The following is a 6,218-nucleotide window of genomic DNA, read 5'->3' as shown; positions in this document are numbered from 1 at the left end:
TCCGCCAGGCTGGAGTGCAGTGGCTCCATCTCGGCTTACTGCAACCTCCGCTTCCAGGGTTCAAGTGATTCTCATGCCTCAGCCTCCCGAGTAGCTGGGATTGCAGGTGCCTGCCACCATGTCTGGCTAATTTTTTGTATTTTTAGTAAAGAAAGGGTTTTGTCATGTTGGTCAGGCTGGTCTCAAACTCCTGACCTCAGGTGATCCACCTGCCTTGGCCTACAAAAGTGCTAGGATTACAGGCATGGGCCACTGCGCCCAGCTGAATATCATAGCTTTTTTTAAATATATGTTTGCCTTTTCAATAGGAAGTAATTGGTCCCTCACTCTAGGTTCTTGTTTTGTTTGAGATAGGAACTTGCTCTGTCACCCAGGCTAGAGGGCAGTGGAAGTCCCAAACTCCTGGGTTCAAGTGATCCTCCTGCCCTGGTCGCCTAAAGTGCTATAATTTACAGGTGTGAGTCACTTTGCACCCAGCCTCTTGGCTTTTACTTATAGCTACAGGACAACACAGTAATTAGCAATGTATCTAATTTACCACTTCATCAGTTCACTGAATGAGATGTTTACTTAAAGCAATCTTTAGGACAGGTGATGACTCCCATTTGGAATGATGTTCAAGCATCTCATTATTTTGATGTACAAATAGAAAAGATGGTCTTTCTCAACTGTTGGCTTAGAAGTCACATTTTGTAGATTGATTTAAGCCTGTTTATGTTTTAAACTGTTTGAAACTGAAGAAGACAGAATTTGAAGGAGAAATATTCACAGGCAAGAATATTTATTAATAGAAGTAATTTGACTCTAAATATGCGCAACTATATTCAAACCTCCAAACATAATTAGCAAGCTTTAAAACTTACGGAAAATACCCCAGCCTTAAAAAAAGTCAGCTGCAATAAGATCGTGAGCATCACTTTTTAAATTAAAATATAAAAATAAAGTATTTCTTTGTTAATTATTTCTGCCTGCAAACATATCAGCCCTGATCAATAAGTTCAATCCAACCCACAGTTATTTAACACCTATTTAATTCATGGTACTATATGCTCTGATCTACAAAGGTAGATGAGATTTCAAAAAGTCCTGATCTTTTCCCTCAAGGCACACAGAACTTTATATCCTAGATCAGTGAATCATTTTCAGTTGATAGTTCAGAAACTATGTCCAAGACTGTAAAATAACATGTTGCATCTGGAACACTATGAGACTTAGGGCAATTTACTTGAAGGCGTATTTGCCTCGGATCCTGTCCAAGAGAGCATCAAAGCTTTTTGGTTGTTGTTTCATTTTTTTAATCATGTGGTCTCATCTATGAACAGGTCCACAGCATAGTCCTGTAGAGTAGCCTGGGCTCATGTGTTTACAAATAAAAAATCAATACCCTCCTTAAAATATTGACTTGCTGTCTTCACAGAGAGCACACTTTCAAATGAGCCTGCCTAGTGTGTATTGATTTGAATAGTTTTTTAAAAATCTATGTTTTTACTAGATATTGGAAAATACCTTGCTAGAACTAAAAAAACGTAACAGCCATTGCCAAGTTTTCTGAACAGAGTATATTAATAGCTAGTTGATATGACAAGTATTAGCTTAGCCATACACCCAGATTACACTTGGCTACAAGTCTGGGTTAGCCATGCATGTCAGTTACTGCCCATTATTGGAGCCGGGGCTTACACGATCTTTATAAAAGACTGGGCGTTGTCTCCATTTCCAACGAACATGTAGTCTCATGGAGGATGTAGTATAACATTCAGAGAGAATAACCGTCATAATGACAATGTGCTGCAGATGGAAGCGGATGGGAGCAATATTAAAGTTCATCAGGCGTGGGATGTAACTAACATTTTTAAAGTGCCTACCCGGTACCAAGCACTGAATTAGGCCCTTGATGTGTTTAGTCTGACATTTTTCTAAGGAGTGCATGGAAAAAGTTTTCTTTCAACTTTGACAATGTAGAAACTAAAGCTTAGAGAAATAAAACAATTATTGTCAAGCCCCCATAACCAGTAACTTGCATTGCCAGGATTCAAATCCAGAACAGCCCAACTCCAGAGCTTATGTTCTCTTTTTTATACCATCATGTGCAATAAAAGTATCTGAGGAGACAGAGGTCAAATGTGATCAGAGGGAAAAGCAACTGGTCAAGGGCACCACCTCAAATATTTGAAATTCTTTAAACAAATAATCCAGTCTGCCTTTGAAGTTATTTGGGGTTCCACTATGCTGTTCTAAAGTTATTTGGGACCACCAACCAATAAATAATGTGAACTTGAGGGAGGTGATAAAGAACAAGGTCAGGAAGAAATCAAAGTGCTTCCCTCACTCCCTTTATTTGAGACAGGGTTTTGCTCTCTTGTCCAGGCTGGAGTGCAGTAACACAATCATAGATCACTGCAGCCTCAAACTCTGGAGCTCAAGTGATCCTCCCAACTCAGCCTCCTGAGTATCTGGGACCACAGACACCACGCCTGGCTAATTTTTATATTGTTTTTTAGTAGAATCTTGCCATGTTGCTCAGGCTGATCCTTTTAACTTAAAATGTTTCCTTTAATCAAAAATATAAATTACTGAAATGTAGATATACAGCATTGGCATTAATAAACATGTGAAGCTGGATGTGGTAGCTCATGCTGGTAATCCCAGCACTTGGGGAGGCCAAAGTGGGAGGATCACTTGAGCCCAGGAGTTCAAGACCAGCCTGGGCAACAGAGCAAGAAACCATCTCTACAAAAAATTTAAAAAATTAGCCAGGTGTGGTGGTGCACACCTGTGGTCCCAGGTGCTTGGGAGGCTGAGGCAGGAGGATTGCTTTAGCCTGGGAGGCCAAAGCTGCAGTGAGCTATAATCACACCACTGCACTGAGCTATAATCACACCACTGCACTACAGCCTGGGTGACAGAGTGAAACTGGTGTTTTGTTTTGTTTTGTTTTAAAAGCATGTGGAAAAGAAGGTTGGGCTCCACAGCTTCATTTATGTAAAAATCTTGATTGACATACTATTTTAAATGGTTAATTTGCTTATTAGAGCTGTTGTTTCTAAAATATATCTTCTTCTTGCTTGATTCTCTCTGGCTTCTGTAGCTTTTGCCACTTAGACCCTCCTTTTCTTTTTGTTGTTTATCATCAACTGCTGTCAGCTGTCAAATCATGCTGGCTGACAGCAAAATTACTGTGCATTTAGACACAAGTGACAAGACTCTGTCCTGGCCATGTTTTCAAAGGAATCCGGGTGGTTTTAAAAAATCTGTTTATAGGCCATTATTAGAAAGTGGTAACAATTGCTCTCCAGTGGAAGGTCAAGACAATTTGTCTGACCAAGTGATTTGTGAAGCTTCCATAGTGAATGAAGAATCTGTGGTCATCTAAATATAAGCAGCAGAAGGTGGTCTTAGGCAGAATAAGTGACATCTAGAAAGCTTTAGTGAAGTATCAATTTTGCAGGACAGTGAAAAAAAAAAAAAAAAGAAAGATTAACAGCTTTCTGTTAGTTACACAAAAGGAAAATGCCCTGGTGCCAACCACCACTCCTCCTCACCACAGAAGGTGAGTTTTAGGAGTCAGGTAGTGACTTTGGCTCAGACAGTGTTCGTATGTCAGAGTGCTTGCCATGCGACTCAGCAAGTGACTTCATCTATCTGAGAGCCCATTTCCCCATCTATAAGAGAAAAATCATCTATCAACCCTGCAAGGTAGGTGTGGGAATTAAAGGCAGTGAAAAATTAAGCAATGACTCATGATAGAAACTCGGCAGATGTGAGCTCCTTCTAACTCACTCTTCTGCTCCAGAAGCATTTTTCAGCTACCTGTGAGGACGGCGGAAAGACACCATGCGTGTTTCCCCCACTGTTGTCTTGCATCCTTGCTGTGTTAATGTGGGGTTCATTTGTTTAAAACAGTTTTTTTTTTAAATTGGCCAGGTGCAGGGGCTCATGTCTGTAATCCCAGCTCTTTGGGATGCTGAGGTGGAAGCATTGTCCACGGCCGGGAGTTTCAGACCATCCTGGGTAACACAGTGAGACTGCGGTCTCTACAAAAAAATTTTAAAAATTAATTTAAAAATCTTTCCTTTCACCCTCTCTCCCTCCCTTCCATCTACATGCATTCAAGTACATGTGTATTTTAGGAAAATGTACATGTTTATTGTAGACAAAGCAGATAAGCCAAAAGAAGAATATAAAACTTCCTGTGATCCACATTACAGGTAGATGTACTCTGTGTGTGTGTTAAGGGAGGCTGTGTGCGTGCTTCTAAATCAGTAGTTCTCAGCCTTAGCTTACCTGGGGAGCTATTGAAGTAGATGTCTAGGACACCCACTCAGAGATTCTGACTTAATCAGGCTGAGATGGGGTTTGGTCATTGGATGTTTAGCCAAGGCGGGTGGATCACAAGGTCAGGAGATCCAGACCATCCTGGCTAACATGGCGAAACCCCATCTCTACTAAAAATACAAAAAATTAGCCGGGCGTGGTGGCACGTGCCTGTAGTCCCAGCTACTCGGGAGGCTGAGGCAGGAGAATCACTTGAACCCAGGAGGCGGAGGTTGCAGTGAGCTAAGATCGTGCCACTGAACTCCAACCTGGGTGACAGAGCGAGATTCTGTCTCAAAAAATAAATAAATAAACAAACAAACAAACAAATAAATAAAATAAAAATGATAAGCCTTTCAAGAACAGTCTAGAAACTACCATAGAATTTTAGAGTTATAAGTACACCATCAATTAGATTGCATTATTAACCAGCCAATCATCAAACGTGCCTCCAAAAAGAAAGTCCTTTATTAGGTTAAATATATGTATATTTATAATTTAAATCCTCAGTTCTAAACATACCTGCATGCAATCTCAAGGCAATAGAAAAAAAACTGAAGAAATTCTAACATGGAAATGTGGTGTCCTTAGCCAAAATAACAAATAGAGGGGATGGAAATGTTTATCCTTACAACAGAGCAAGATAAAATATACTTAAGCCAAAGCACGAGAAATGCAAGTCACGTTTAAGGAAGATATTTCACTGACAGTTAAGTGAAATTATTGCTTACTGGAAAAAGAAATAGGAAAAGATACTTAATTTCCTTCTCTGAAGGCCTTATGTAGTATTTTAAACTTATTAAATGTAATCATAGTAGGGTGTATTTGGGAAATAGAAATACTTTTAAATTACCTATACTCCTGTACTGCTGTATTCCTAACAAAGCAACTGCCATCACTTCTGGTGTATCCTTGGCTAATCTTTCTGAATTATATTCATTGATTACATAACTGTTGCTATAATACAACACATACCTTTGTATTTAACAATTTTTGTTCGTTTGTTTGACATTTTCCAAGCATTTTTTTTATATTGCAGTTGATTTGATTTGATAATTGTTCTTCTTTTTTTTTTTTTTTTTGAAACAGAATCTTGCTCTGTCACACAGGCTAGAGTGTAGTGGCATGATCTTGGCTCACTGCAACCTCCGCCTCCTGGGTTCAAGCAATCCTCTTACCTCAGCCTCCTGAATAGATCGGACTACAGGTGAGCATAACCACACCCACCTAATTTTTGTACTGTTAGTAGAGACGGAGCTTCATCATGTTGGCCACGCTGGTCTGAACTCGTGACCTCAAATGATCCACCTGCCTTGGCCTCCCAAAGTGCTGGGATTACAGGGGCCGATAATCGTTCTTGAAATTAAAATTCCATCGAGTATATACACTGTAACTTCCTTAATCGTTGCCATATTGTTGCCTCTCATTTCCTATCAGTGTAAATTGTGCTGCAATGGACATGTTCATGCAAATGGCTTTTATTCCTGTTTGGACAAGTTTCTCAAGATGAAATCCCAAAAGTTGGATCAGAGGCTAGGAATTTTTTTGTGGCTTCCTAAATTCTTTCCAGGAAGGTATCTTTTTCAGTTGCCATCAGCGGTGCCTCAGAGTACGAGTTTTACTGAAGGTTCATTGGCATTGAATATCATGGCTTTTTTTTTTTTTTTTTTTTTTTAGACAGAGTCTCGCTCTATCCGCCAGGCTGGAGTGCAGGGGTGCAATCACGGCTCACTGAAGCTTCCACCTCTTGGGCTCAAGCGATCCTCCCACGTCTGTCTCCTGAGTAGCTAGGACTACAGACATGCATCACCATGGCCGGCTTAAAGGTTGTTGTTAATCTTTGTTAGTGTTGGTCTGGAGTACCCTATACTACTAGCTATTTTAGTTTTGCTCCAAAGGTGCAG

General features: G+C 40.1%; 1 long non-coding RNA gene across 1 annotated transcript in view; it reads left to right on the top strand.

Annotated features, from left to right (window-relative positions):
* LOC105526718 overlaps window positions 1-6,218 on the top strand; it is a 21,112-nt gene that overhangs the window by 7,310 nt on the left and 7,584 nt on the right. The gene's annotated exons all lie outside the window — the stretch shown is intronic.

Source organism: Colobus angolensis, unplaced genomic scaffold (assembly GCF_000951035.1).
Source record: "Colobus angolensis palliatus isolate OR3802 unplaced genomic scaffold, Cang.pa_1.0 Scaffold6, whole genome shotgun sequence".
Lineage (NCBI taxonomy): Eukaryota > Metazoa > Chordata > Mammalia > Primates > Cercopithecidae > Colobus > Colobus angolensis.
Note: the sequence above shows the minus strand (reverse complement) of the source record. Positions and strands in the feature narration are given on the sequence as shown.